The 14,608-nt window shown below is 52.9% G+C and overlaps 1 protein-coding gene and 1 long non-coding RNA gene across 2 annotated transcripts in view; both read right to left on the bottom strand.

Annotated features, from left to right (window-relative positions):
- The window catches only part of LOC139683652 (histone H2A.V-like), a gene marked incomplete at its 3' end in the record, with an annotated part of 343,651 nt that overhangs the window by 287,505 nt on the left and 41,538 nt on the right, over window positions 1–14,608 (bottom strand). The window lies entirely within an intron of this gene.
- Window positions 11,218–14,143, bottom strand: LOC139683735 (uncharacterized). Its single transcript, XR_011699803.1, has 3 exons — window positions 13,667–14,143; window positions 11,656–13,154; window positions 11,218–11,342 (listed from the first exon to the last, which is right to left on the bottom strand). It is a non-coding gene; the product is annotated as an uncharacterized lncRNA (long non-coding RNA).

Genomic DNA, 14,608 nt, shown 5'->3' with positions numbered 1-14,608 from the left:
GTCGTTAAAATCAAATTGCAAATGAATGAGCTCAATATTTGACTTAATCACTTAAGCCTCTGCCTTTCCTCGTTTTCCTGAGCAGCCCCCACAGTTAGACCAGCACTGGATTCATTCCTTTTCCTTTTTTCTCCCCCTGTTTTTGAAGTATTTTACCAAGATAATTCTATGGGTGACTGACATTTTGTTACCATAAACTGAGTCATTGCCCTCAGGAGGGGGTTGAGCTTCTTGTATTTATAATAAGGTGCTTTTCACTGCAGAATGGGGAGGAATAGGGAAAAAACACCCATTTTTTGTTTTAGACAGTCTGAGAGTGCAGCTTTTCTGTCGGAATTGCCAGAGAACAGGGTTCTATTCCTCCCCTTTTATTCTGGAGGGAGCTTTGAAAGGTCCAATCAAACCAAATTGGAGCCTTGGGCTTGGTGGTTCTCCTTGGAGGAGAAACCTTTGAGGCTGAACAGGAGGGATGGCCCAGACTGTCCCTTCCACAGCCCAGGACCCAACAGCCCCAGTTCCAGCTGTTATTTCCATGGCAAAGCATGTCAGGAGCCAACCACCCCCTGGCACCCACCCCCTGTGTCTGCTGTTCTGGTGCCAGCTGTGCCCGTGCTGTGCCACCCTCAGGCTGGTCCCTGTGCTGCTGCTCAGGTGCAGCAACAGAGCACAAAGAGAGGCACAGAAATGTCTGTCAGGCTGGGTGGAGGAGCTGCTGCTCCGGAGCTGCTCTGCTGGCAGTGCCAAACTCCATCAGCTCAGCTGAGTTCAGGTGGCTCTCCCGACCCTCCTCCATCTGCTGGAGCTGCTGCTCTGCATTCCCTGTGCTCCTCTGGACTGGGGAAACCAGGATGCTCTTCCCCACCATGGACAAGTTGGGAAATATTGGCCGTGTTGTGAGCTCAGCACAGAAATGTCAGCCCACGAGTTGGGTCCTTTCCCAGAAGGAACAAAATAATGCCTTGAGAAGAGAAAAATATTTCTCGCTTGACAGAAGCTATTTAAATACATAATTAGCACTGGGAGGGAGTCATTAGGATGATACATTTTTTGTTGGGCTGATGAATGGATTGAATTATTAGTTGCATCAGAACCACTTGTAGGTCTTGCTTAAAGCCAGGGATCCAAATTGGATGTGGTGGCAAACCCAACGTGCCCTCACCGTGGCTGTGGGGTGATTAAAGGGCTCTGTGCTCCTCCTGCAGCACCTAAAAATGGGGGGAATCCATCAAAATCCTGGATTTTCACAGGTGGGGCTGGGAGGGGTCTGTGGGACTCTGTTTGTGGGGCTGGGGCTCAGCCTGGATTTGAGCCCATCAAACTCCACTTGGTGTTGGTGGCACAGCACAAGGGCTGCTGGAAGGGGCATGGAAAGGGCAGGGTGAGGGTCTCAGTGCAGCTGAGGAGGCCACAGGTCTCCTGGGCAGGACTCTGGTCCCACCCCAGGTGTCTTCACTGCAGAGCTCCCAGTGCTCCCTCTCCACTCACAGATCTGCTGTTGCTCCCGAGCCAAGGGGAGGTGCTGAGGGTGGGGCTGCCCCTCAGGGGGGTTTGGTCATGGCTGAGAAGCAAAGAGTCCCATTGACCAGGAGAGAAAAGGATTGACCATAAGGAAGTAGATTTAGATGATAAATAAGGAGGAAACTCTTCCCTGTGAGGGTGGGGAGGGGCTGGGATGGAATTCCCACAGAATCTGTTGCTGCCCCAGCCCTGGGAGTGTCCAAGGCCAGGTTGGACAGGGCTTGGAGCAGCCTGGGACGGTGGAGGTGTCCCTGCCCATGGCAGGGGATGGGATGGGATGACTCGAAGGTCCCAACCCAACCCATTCCATGATCTCCAACTCCCCAGCCCTGGGTTGGCCCCTGGATCTCCAGGGAGAGGTTCCAGCCCCTGCTTTGTTTTCTGTTTACTCTTTTCCCATCTCTTACATTCATGAATATTTATATGAAGCTCCAAAATAGCCAAGAGCACTTTAATCAGAGGACTATCTGCAGCCTAATCAGGGATAATACTAATCAGGGAGTTCAGAACAGGCTTCAGCACTTGCTGCAGGAGGCAAAAGTTTGTTCCCAACTCCAGAACGGAGTTTGGCGAAGCCTCTTTGGAGTTTGCCCCAGTTACCAGGAGAGAAAAGGAAGATTTACTCTTTACATCTGGTGTTTTAGAGCTTCCTGGCAGGAGCAGGGAGTGCTGGAGATGTCACTGGGGCCAGGCTTGTCAAGAGGAAATTATGCAAACAGCTCCATGCTAATTCAGACCCCACGGCTCCTGTTTCCAGCCACAGGGCTCTGACTTTTCCAGCCAATTACTCAAAATCCCCTCTTTTTTAATTTTCTTTTTAATTTTATCACGTGGCTGGGGTTGGATCTCACTTGCAGGAGGGTGATTTTGATGCAGAAAAGCCAGAGTGTTCCTCCCCTGTAGGTTTTTATAAATCATGGACTCTGCAATCTCTCCAATCCCACAGCGATGGGATTCAAAAGGGAGAGAAAAAGCTCAGAGATAAATAAAGGTAAAACTTTCTAAGGTTTAGCAAACTTGAAACTGGAGCTCAGGAGGGTTTCAGACCTGGCAGGCAGCGTTGTACATCTGTTTAACACGATGCCCTTTCTGCAGCTGAGAGGGTTTTTTTCTTCTCCCTCAGACACAGAGTTTGCAGCAAATCCTTTACACGATTCACATGAAAGTCTTGACTTCCCAAAGTCTCCTCAGATTTCAACGACAAAAGCTCACATTATCTTCCCCCTTTTTCAGTCACAGCTTTCTGGGATAAGGAGCCACAATGTCCCTGGATTAGATCTTTAATGCAGATTTTGCTGCCAAGCTTTTCTTTTTAAAGGGCTCCATCGATAGAAATGTGGGGATTTAAAGCCCAAAATCTCCTGTCTTGGGTCACAACGGGCCAAAGGAGGAGCACGAGAATAACTGTCTGTGTCCTTAGTTGTGGTGCTGCTTCCTGGGAGCATTCCTGCCTTTTCCTGGGACAATGAGGAGCTGTGGCCCATTCCCTGCAGGAGTTTGTGTGCCAGGGGATGCACAAGCTCAGGGAGGGCAGGATGGTGGCACCTCACAGACCATCCCATTCCACCCCTGCCATGGGCACCTCCCACCAGCCCAGGCTGCTCCAAGCCCTGTCCAGCCTGGCCTTGGACATTTCCAGGGATCCAGGGGCAGCCTCAGCTTCTCTGGGAATTCCATCCCATCCTCCCTTTCATCCTCCCTCCCCTTACAGACAGGAATTCCTTCCCAAATCCCATCTATCCCTGCCCTCTGGCAGTGGGAAGTCATTTCCTGTGTCCTGTCCCTCCATCCCTTGTTCCAAGTCCCTCTCCAGCTCCCTTGGAGCCCCTCTGGGCACTGGAAGGGGCACCCTGTGCCAGGGCCTCCCCACCCTCCCAACATCCAATCCAAAGCTCCTCTCTGTCATTGCAAAGCCATTCCCTGTCCTGTCATTCCAGACCCTTCTAAATAGTCCCAAATTTCCCTCTCCACTGTCCATTGCCAGGACCTGGACAATCCCACAGAGCTGAGGGCAGGATCTGCTGTTGTCCTGCACCCACAGGGCTGCTCTGCAATAATCCCAAAGCTCCTTCCAGTGCCATCACACACATCACTTGGACTCAGTTCCCTTTCCCAAACCCAGTGAGCCCCTGGAAGCTCCTCCTGGGAGCAGCAGCAGCACCTGGACCACGTCCTGGGCAGCAGGAGGGGTGTGGGGGCAGCAGGAGGTGCCCCTGCCCTGCCCAGGAGCTGTGCCAGGGCTGGTTCCTCTCAGACTCAGTGCTGGGCCCTGGGGAGTCGTTTCCTGCGTGGCACCGATGCCCTCAGGAGCTGCTGGGGGTGGCATTACTTTCCATCTCATCTGTTAAATTTGGAAGCCAGAACTGGAGCCCCCTGGGAGACCCCCCAGTGTCTTCCACCCCAACCTTGTCACCACTCCCCTCCCACAGCATTTTCTCCCTTTATCACCAGCTGCAGCTTCCCAAAGCTGTGGGGTTTCTTTAGTTTCTTGTCCATCTGCTGCCTCTGCTGTTATTTCTGGGGTACCAGAGGATTTTGGATCCACGTCCGTGCCGGCTGCACACTTGGAAAAATCCCCCCAGCAATGGGAACTCCACCCCTGCCCAGGGCTGGACAGCCCTTGCCAGGGAGAAACCTCCCCTAATGTCCAACCCAAACCTCTCCTGGTGCAGCCTGAGGCTCTTCCCTCCTGTCCTGTCAATATTATCTCAATTTACCCCATGGGTTTATCCTGTTTCATCCCCTCTCTTGCTCTCCCAGGTGTAGTTAAAAAATGGAAAGTTCACTGGAAAAGTCTCTCTTACTCTTTGTGGTAAAGGTGAAAAACTTCACCCCATCTCCCGTTGTTTTATTCTGTACTTTGCATTGTGGGAAGGAAAAAGCCTTTCCATGAAGCTCCAGTGTATAAATCTCAGTTTATTGTTTGCTCTCAGGGCAAAACGCCCTCCCCGTGCCAGGTGTCTGAAATTAATAGGCTACAGGTTTAAAAGAGGGAGAAAATTGCCAAAAATGTTCCTGCATTTGTTCTAGTCTTGAAAGGAGCTGATTTAATTAATCTCCCTTCATCAGGAGCAGAAAGCCTGGGTGTGACTGGGAGCTCGGAAGCCTCAGTTGTCCAAGTGATTGGAGAGTGGTTGGAGATGAAAGGGAGGCAAACGAGGCTGTGATGGATGGGGGGTTTGAGGGGAGCTCCTCTCCTTCCTCGCCTTGGGAAGCAGCTGGAAAGCAGCTGCAAAGTCATAAAAGAAAATTAAAACACATAAAACTTTGTTAAAGTAACGTGGCAAAGCCTCTGTTAAACAACAAACCAGCGAGGAGGGAAACACCTGGAGAAGAGTCACAGTCCAACCCAAACCTTGGGATCAACAGCCCAGGATGGACCAGGGGGAGGATGTCACCTGGCTGCGAGGGTGGAGTTGGCCATGGGGGCTGGAGTGGGGCCAAGAGAGGCTCAGTGGGGCCAAGAGAGGCTCATTGGGGCCAAGAGAGGCTCAGTGGGGCCAAGAGAGGCTCAGTGGGGCCAAGAGAGGCTCATTGGGGCCATGAGAGGCTGTGGGGCCAAGAGAGGCTCAGTGGGGCCATGAGAGGCTCAGTGGGGCCATGAGAGGCTCAGTGGGGCCAAGAGAGGCTCAGTGGGGCCATGAGAGGCTGTGGGGCCAAGAGAGGCTCAGTGGGGCCATGAGAGGCTCAATGGGGCCAAGAGAGGCTCAGTGGGGCCATGGAGTGCCCTGGAGGATGTGTCCCTACCACTGCACTCTGGGAAAGCACATCATGGAATCATGGAATGGTTTGGGTTGGAAGGGACCTTAAAGGCACCACCCAGTGCCACCCCCTGCCATGGGCAGGGACACCTCCCACTGTCCCAGGTTGCTCCAACCTGTCCTTGGACACTTCCAGGGATTCAGGGGCAGCCACAGCTTCTCTGGGAATTCCATCCCAGCCCCTCCCCACCCTCACCCCCAGGAATTCCCTCCCAATGTCCCATCTGACCCTGTCCTCTGCAGTGGGAAGCCATTCCCTGTGCCCTGTCCCTCCATCCCCTCCCACCTCCCTTGGAGCCCCTTTAGGCACTGGAAGGGCCTCTCAGGTCTCCTTGGAGCCTTCTCTTCTCTCATCATCAACCAGGACCCAAACCTTTAAGACATCTAATTAAATTCCCCCTCTCTTTGATTTTACCCCCTCCAGTCTGAGGTTCCAACGTGCCCTTCCCACCCCCTTCACCGCCCTCCTTCCGAGGGAATGAGGCAATTAGGGGCATTGAGAATAATTACTCATTAAACCCAAGAAATCCTGCCACTGGAGCAGAGAGGAATCCCCAGCCCCCTCCTGCAGGAGGCTGTTCCCTTGGAGGTTTCCTCCTGCTGCAGAAATGTTTCCCTGCAATCAGAAGATCATTTCTTTCTAGTGGGAGAATAAAGGACCATTTTCTGTTCGGCCTAATGGGCAAAGTCATCTGTTTTTAATAAACATGTGGAAGGGCATTTTTCCTCCAGGCAGGAATTAGTATTCAAGAGCTTGGCATTGCTGAGAAATCTCTGTGCCTTTTCTGTCTTTTGACTCAATTAAGGCTGGTTTAGGTCTGTGTCCTGTGAAGCCCAAGTTGTTTCACTGCCTGGGATCGCTTGGGGCTTTCGGCATCGGGACGTCGCTGTCGGTGCTGATGCTGATGCTGATGCTGATGTTGATGCTGATGCTGATGCTGATGCTGATGCTGATGTTGATGTTGATGCTGATGCTGATGTTGATGTCAGTGGGGTTCTCCTGCTCTGCCAAATTTCCCTCCTTCCCTGTCATGGCAGGTATTTCATTTGAGATTTCTGGGGGGAGATCTTTGCTGGAGAGACTTGCTGGGATCGTTCACACCCCTGTCTTCATGTGGTGTTGGCAGTGTGGGGTTAATGGGTGGACCTGATGGGCACGGGCACAGGTTGGGCAGAGCAGCTGTGGCTGCCCCTGTATCCCTGGAAGTGTCCCAGGCCAGCTTGGATGGGGCTTGGAGCAGCCTGGGCAGGTGGAAGTTGTCCCTGCCCATGGCAGGGGTTGGCACTGGATGGGCTTTGAGGTCCCTCCCAACTCAGACCATCACTCCCAGTGATTCCGAAATTTATGGAGAGCCACCAGAACCTACTGTCCAACCCATGCCAAAAATGCCCCTGGATGAGTCCCAGAACATCCAAGGTGGACCTGGCTCAGCATCCCCCTGAGGGAAAGGGAACCACTGGAACTTTCCTTGCCCCAAGGAGTGAGCCCTTCTGTGCTGCCACCAACTCTGCTTGTTGTCCATGTTGCTTTTCTCTCAGCCCTTGTTCCAACATTTCTCTGATCCTTGAGGGTCCCTTCCAGCTCAGCCCATTCTCCCCTCCTGTGATGAAGCTGCAGGTTCAAAAGGCTTTCTGGCTCTCTTTGGTGCTCCCCTCAAAGCCACCCATTCCCTCAGCCCTGTGCTCTGCCCCTGAATGTTTGTGCAATAACACACTGAGCAGCAACCAGGAGCCCCTGCTGGCAGCTTCAGAGAAGGAAGGATGGAGGCAGAGCAGATAATCTCTCCCCAGGTACATGAGGCATTTAATTTAAATTGTCTGGGTGTATTTTCTCATGTTTACATCCTCAAGCAATTTGAGATTGGCCCAGGACTGACAGAAGGAAAATACTGTTTATGTCATACCAATCATTAAACCATAAGCAATTTCATTAAATGTTTCTACACTCGCAGGGCAGATGAGAAAACAGCTGCTGGTTCAGTTCTCCTCCAATCTCTGCCCACACAGACACTCACAGGATTGACAGGACAGTTCAGATCCTCACCTGTGCCACTCAGGGGATGCTGTGCTGGGGAACAAAGTGTGTTGTTCCCTGGTTTGCCTGAAAACCAACAGCTCTGCTGCCTGATGGGACACTGGGGGGAAGTCCAGGGAGCAACAGCCAAAAAAGAAGATTTCTTGTGTGTTTTAAAAGCCATTTTTCTCTTACCTCTGTAAGCAAGAACGATAAATAAAAACTCACCCAGTAAAGCACTGGAATGAGGCCCCCAAAGTGACCCAGAGATCAGGTCTTTGCCCTGAGCTGTGTCCTGGGGCCGTTCCTGGTGCTGAGGGTTTGGAAGCTGAGGAGATGCTGCTTTGGGAATGTCCTTTACAACCCGCAGGGAAAGGCTCTGCTGGGAGGTGTCAGACACCCAAATACCCCTCAGTGCTGCTGCCACCGTGTCCTGCCCATGGTTGGCACGTGCCAAGCTCCTCCTGGGGGTCAGTGGCTGCCACCCCCCTGCAGAGCCACCCTCTGTCCCTGTCCCTGTCCCTGTCCCTGTCCCACAGCTCAGTGAGCCAAGGGACATCCAGTGCCTCCTCCTTTCTGGGGGTCTCCACAGCCCGAGGCTCTGCCAGTGGTTTTTTGCTTCTCCTTTAGTCCTTTAGCCCCATCTAGTGCTAAAGCCAAATAAAAATCCTGGTTCTATAATTAAGCAAATAAAAAGCCTTTTCCCCATCCCTGGAGGTGCCCAAGGCCAGGTCGGATGGGCTTGGAGTACCCTGGGTGGTGGGAGGTGTCCCTGCCATGGCAGGGGTGGCACTGGATGGGCTTTAAGGTCCCTTCCCACCCAAACCAGTCTGGGATTCTTTCCCCAGCCTCAAACTGGTCTGCAAAGCCCCATTCCTTGGCTTTGCAGGGAATTCTGTGGCTCCGGGGCCTCTGCAGAGGGATTTGGGTGGAAAACATGCCCTGGACCAAAGGGGTTTGCAGCCCATGCCTGGAGCAACGTGTGGCCAAAACCCCCTCACCCTCTGGTTCAATGAATCCTGTCTGGCAGCCCCACACAAACATGTCCCACCTTCAGCCTCCTCCAAAACTCAGGGCATCCAAAATGTTATTTACCCTTACACACAAACTCCTTGGGAATGCTGCATTTCCCAGAGCTCCAGTGCTAATCACAGTGCAGGAAAACCTTTTCTCCCACCAGGATAAGGGGGTTGGGTGGAAATGTGATTCAGAAATGGAAAATTTTAAACCCAATAACTTTTACAAGTCAGGCCTTCTGTTCTCCTTCCCATCACTTTGCCTTCAGTGCAAACAAAGATCAGGAGGACAGATACATTACATTTAGATTGTATTAAACTGGGATCAAAGCCTGAATTTATTCTCTAACATTTGCTAAAACATTGCAGAGCAATGACAAGCACAAGAACAGAAAAGCTGCTGTCGACCTTCCAAGGGCCCTGAGTTTTATTTTCCTGCCACGACCACGAGATTGGATCATTCATTATCAGCTCAGAGCCTGCACAGCTTTGTCAAGTGTTGCTCAGCAAACCCCCACAGCAGCAAAGCTGAGAGTTTGGGCAAAGCATCCTGTGGATTGCATTCCCAACACAGGAATTTGGGCTTTCCCTCTGGGAGGCCTGGGGGGTCCTGCCCTGCCATTTCCACTGGGAATAACCTGTGCTTGGAGCCTGCAGAGCTCTGGCTCTGACCTCCCCTGGCCTCATGTCAGACTCTCCAGATCCACCTTGACTTGCAATCCCTCACTGTGGAAACAAATGTACTGAGCTCTGGGTAATTCCCAGCATCATTTGAGCACTAATTAAACAAAATGGATTTTATCATGCTTTTTAACTATTCCCCCAGTGCAAGGAGCATCCCCAGAGAACAGGCACCTCCCCAGGTGCTCACTCAGGAACAGGACAGGGATGGGGTGTTTGCCCTTGTTTAACACCAGAGAAAGGGCAGCACTGCCCAGAGAGCAGGTCCATGCAAAGAGACTGGGATTTTAGCAGAGTAATTAATTCTTTTTCTAACTGCATGAATAAATCCTTCCCAAGGGCCAAAGGCAGAGCACTGTGAGGAGGAAGGACAGATCTTTGGTGCTGTGCTGCCCCCAGCTGTGCTTGATGGAATCCTGAACTCAGAGCTGATGGGCAAGGGCAGCTCGACTGGAAAGTCAGCTCAGAGCAATTATAAATTGCATAATGAGCATTTGCTCCCAACATGCTCAGGCTGCAGCGCTGCCCCTCCTGTCCCTCCCCAGGAATCCAGAGGGGATTTCAGAGCTGAAGGATCACAACAGGCCTGGCAGAGCACCTGGGGAGCACTGGGGGTTGTGCAGAGCAGTGACTGAGGCCCTGGGGCATTGCATTGCCCCGGGCACCCTCCCTGTCCCTGGTCTCCACAGCACATGGAATTACACCCAAACACACTCAGGCTCCTGCTGCAAACTCACTCGGGGTTTATTGAAAAGTGTTGACCCTGAGCTCTCACCTTTGTGGTCCCACAGGGTGGGTTTGGACCTCAGGGTGACTCCCGGGTGTCCCAAGTGTGGGGGATTCTCTGCTCCCTCCTTTGGAGGCCTCGCTGCAGAGGGAAGGGGTCATGCTTGGAAAACTTGGGGTTGGATATGAAAAATAACCAAAAATAACCCTTTGGACCTTGGCATTGTGCTTTGGGCTCTAAATTGTGGGGGTGTGCCAGGGATGGGGTGGGCAACAGGGCAGTGCCAGGCACTGCCAGGCAAAAACCTGCTGGAACTCCCTAAGACTCAATAAAAGCAGGTGCCTCTTGTGTGGGAAAACATCCCATATTTACAGAGATTCTTAAAGTGAACAGGACTCAGTGTGGTGTTGGAGCTTTGTAAGTCAGAGAAAATAGAGACAACAAAATACAGTGGAAAAGATAAATGGCCTGACTTTGGAGACATTCCATGAATCCATCAGTGCTCCAGCCCCAGGGGCAAAGGGGCTGAAGGACAAGGAGCTGATAAATGCTCTGGACTCCTCCAAAACAACTTGGACACGTAATACCAGATGACAGGATGAAATGGGCTTATAAAGTGAACAATCTTGTGATTTGGAGTGACCTCCAGCCCCCCTAATCTTTAACAGCAAACCCTTGTTGACACCAAGGGAAGTATGATGGATCTTTCATGGCATTCAGCTGCTCCTGGAGAGAGTCAAAGGCCACCCGAGGGAGTTTATCTGCCTAGTCCTGAGTGATCAGAGAGGCTGAGGGGATTAAGGAGGGAATCTGATGCAGTCAGAGGTGCTGCATTTTGGGAAGATAAACTGGATATCAAACCCAGTGATTTGAAGTCATTAAAGAGAATGAGGGCACCCATCACAGCCACCTGAGAGGGAAGCAAAGGGAAAGGCTGTCCCAGGGTCAGAGCACACAGGGGAGTGCTCAGGGTACATAAAGAACCATCCCCAGGGCTGAGGTGGCAGCTGAGGACCCTCCTGCAGCCTCCAAACCCTCTGTTTGTCCTTCCTGATGCTGCAGCAGAGACCCTGAGGCCCCTGCATTAAACAGGGATATCATTTCCCAAACTTCTTATTCCACAAACCTTCACAAAGGAGCATCTCCAAGACTTTTGTAAGGAGTTCAGCACCTCCCCAGCAGGGCAGACAAACTGGGCTGGGTGGAGAGCAGGGCCCTGGTCCTTGTGCAGGGAGACCAGAGTCACCCCAGGCTGCACCTCCTGGACAGACAGACCTGCAGCCCCCAGGGCTGGGGCAGCACAGGGGGCTCTGCCCCACCATTCCCAGGATGTGCTGATGTTCCTTCACCTGCAGAAACTGTTCCATCTGGGGGGTTTGGGGCACCTGGGCAGGAGGGACAAAGCCTGGAGGCCTCAGAGATGCCACAGAAGGGATGGATGCACTGCCTGAGCCAAATTTACAGGAACGAGACAGAATGGAAGGGAAAACAAACAGAAAGTAGGAGGAGGAATTAATGATGCCTTTAATGAAGAGAAATCAAAACTCATTTGTTGTTTTGGGAGGAGAAGGCAACTTGGAACACCACGGCAGTACAAGCTGAACAACAGCAAATTGATGTTGTGCCTGTCAGAGCAAGAGTAATAAATTATTATTTTCCATGATTTAATTTTCCCTTTTAAAGCAAATCTTTCATTCTGCTCAGCTTTGAAGAGAGAACCACATTATTTAAAACAACTTAGAACCATCAGCCTAATGAGCTCTAGCACAGCCCCTTCCAGAGTGCAGCGGGATGGGGCTCAGCTGCCCCTGAGGAGCAGCATTTCTGACCAGCAGGTGCATTTCCCAAGCAATTAAGCACAGGAGCCCAATTAAAACAAAGCACGAGCCAAAGACACCCGAGCAGGGCAGGAACAGCAGGAACTCTGCTTTGCTTTACCAGTCCTGGGGGAAGGATGGAAATTCCAGGAGCAGATTCCAGGAGGGGCATTCCCAAGGTCCCCTTTGGAAGGGGTGAATCGTTAAAGTGAATGGTTAATTAATTAGAGACCTTTCAATTCAGAAATTCTGGGTGGCCACTCAGCTCTCTGTGTGAGGAGCACAAGGAAAGGTTGTTACAAAGGCTGTGATTACACAACTGGTTAAAGCAACAAGGCGTGTGTTTTTAAACTGACATTTATGGCACTTCTGGCAGGTTAATTGGGAGGCAATTAACATGGAGAGAGTTAATTGCCCAAGCCATTGTGTTCTCTTTCAGTGAAATTCAATTGCTTTGGGACAAACCGCTTAAGACCCACCATTGACTGTCCCGGACTGGCCCAAAGTCACCGAGTTTTTGTTGGCAGCACCCACAGCCCTGGAGCTCCTGCCCAGCAGAGCAGTGCCCAGGGCAGGGGCTGTGGCACAGCCAGACACGGCTGTAAAGCAGCACCAGTGGCCCACTCTGTGACCCAACATGTCTGGCCCTTTCCTCAGAGGTTTGTATTTCTGGGGGGATTTATTGCCCCTCTCTGCTCCTCCCCAGCTCAGCAATGATGGTCGGGGGGGTCTGACCCCTGCAGGCTGCCGGGGGGGCTAATTAGCTGGGAGGAATTATTGGTCATTAATGAAACCTCAGGACAGTAAAACAGCCACCAATTAGTTCAGGGCAGGAGGGAACTGAGAGGAACTGAACGTGTTTTATTTTTAGACTAAATGCCTTTTGTTTATGGGGAGGTTTTTAATTTAAATGTGGAGAGAAGAAACAGGGAGCAATTCAGGGGAGTTCAGAAACACTGAGCACTTCCCAGCTGTTCTCATGGAATCAGAGGGGCTTCATCAAAATGACAGAACTGTGAGGGAGGGGGTTGTTTTCTGCATTGCTGGGGAAAAGGAGAGGCCAAACCCAGTGGATCCTCTGGACCCCTGGGAGGAAGAGCTTCTCTCCTGGGAAGAAGCTTCTTTTCTCCTTCTCTTCCGAGGGGATCTTTGACTTCTCTTCCAAACTGAACTGAACTTCCTCCTTTTCTTCCAGCAGAAACTTCTTTCCTCCTTCTTCACCAAGACAAACTTCCTTTTCTCCTTCTTTTTCAAGAGGATCTTTCACTTCTCCTTCTTTTCCAGGAGGAACTTCCTTCTCTCCTTCTTTCCAGAGCCACTTCAGGGAGTGCAGGGATGAGGCACCTGCGTTGGCTCAGCGAGGGCTGGAGCCTTTCCTGGTCAACATCCCATTCCAAACCCGAGGGCTCGAGGGACACTCGCAAAGGAAAAAGCTCCTGGTTGCTGTTTCTTGACTCTTTATAAAGCAGAGAGATCTTGCACAAAACCAGAAACCCCAAAAAAGAGCGATCAGGGATAAAAATCGGTGGTGGGCAGGTGGCAAAGGGCAACGCCGGAGGCTCCGGGGCAGCCTCTGAATCCAGACCCACCTGGAGGGGCATCAGAGGGCACAGGGAGAGCCTGGAAGGAGCAGGGAAAGCTGCAAAGCAGGAACATTCCAGCAAAGGCAGAGCCAGGAGAGGGAGCCCAAACCCCACCAACCCTTCCCTGGGACCTCCAGAGGCCACCAGGGAGGGACAAGAGGGACACCAGCCAGAAACAGCAGCCCGAGTGGGACCAGGTTTGTGTGACTCAGAACTGTGTGAGGGACTCCCCTGCCCTTTGTCAGGCCGCTGACCATCAAGGAAATTAATGGCAATTAATCAAAAGGTTCTGGCTTATGCTGCTTTTCTCAGGGTTTGGGGTGTGTGGGGTGGAGGGTGAGAAGGTGCTTTATTTCTCAGGCTGGCACCAGCTCTCTGTGCTGTTACCCTGGGACAGCTGAACGTTCCCATCGTTCCCTTTCAGGGCTGGTTTGGGGGATTTTTATCAGTTTTCTAAGGTCTCGATAGAAAACAAACATTATGTCCAAAGCAGCCCTAATTTCAGTGGTGTCCCTCACCCCAGACATCTGCAGTTCAAATGACACTCACCTGATACAATTTTCCACTGTGGTGTTGTCGTCTCCCCTTGGATTGAATCCAATTCTCCGTGACTTGGAATCCAAGCCAAGAAGGCACTAAATTTATGGGATTTATGCCCTGTCTGAAAACGGAATTCCTCCTGTCTGGGGTGAGTGGGCCGGAGTCGCTTCCAAGTTCTCTGAGCTCGGAAGTTGCTCTGGTGACAAACCCCGAGGTCTGTGTTGGTTCTGTCGCGGCTGCGGCGACATCCGGGCAGGGTTTGGGTCATTCCCGGGAGAACCGGCGGGGCCTCCAAGAGTGAGGAGCGTTTGGAGTCCGGTCCCTGCACACCGGGACAGACGGCGGCCTGTGGGGGCGAGGGGGGAGCCGGAAACCCCGTCCCTGCCCCTGTCCCTGTCCCTGTCCCCGTCCCTGGGTCTGTCCCCGTCCCTGTCCCCGTCCCTGTCCCCGTCCCTGTCCCTGGGTCTGTCCCTGTCCCTGCCCCCGTCCCTGTCCCCGTCCCCGTCCCTGTCCCCGTCCCTCTCCCTGCCCCTGTCCCCGTCCCCGTCCCTGTCCCCGTCCCTGTCCCCGTCCCTGTCCCTCTCCCTGCCCCTATCCCCGTCCCCGTCCCTGTCCCCGTCCCCGTCCCTGTCCCTGTCCCTGTCCCCGTCCCTGCCCCTGTCCCTGTCCCCGTCCCCGTCCCGGGGGGTCCCCGCGGGGTCGAGGCCCCGCCCCTTTTCCTGTCCGGCCCCGCCATTGGCTGCGCGGCAGGAAGTGACTCAGTGGGCAGTGCGTGCCGCCGGCGGGGCGGGACCGTTGGTTGGGTGTGACGGTCCAATGGCAGGAGGGCGTGGCGCTCTCGCCCAATGACACCGCGCGGGGGGCGTGACTTCGTGAGCGGCCACGCCCCCACCACAGCCACTCGTGCGGGCGCTGGGCGGGGCCTCGCTGGGCGACAGCCAATGATCGGGC

Source organism: Pithys albifrons, chromosome 29 (assembly GCF_047495875.1).
Source record: "Pithys albifrons albifrons isolate INPA30051 chromosome 29, PitAlb_v1, whole genome shotgun sequence".
In the NCBI taxonomy this organism is placed as follows: Eukaryota; Metazoa; Chordata; class Aves; order Passeriformes; family Thamnophilidae; genus Pithys; species Pithys albifrons.
The sequence above is the reverse complement of the archived record's forward strand: the minus strand, read 5'-3'. Positions and strand labels throughout refer to the sequence as shown.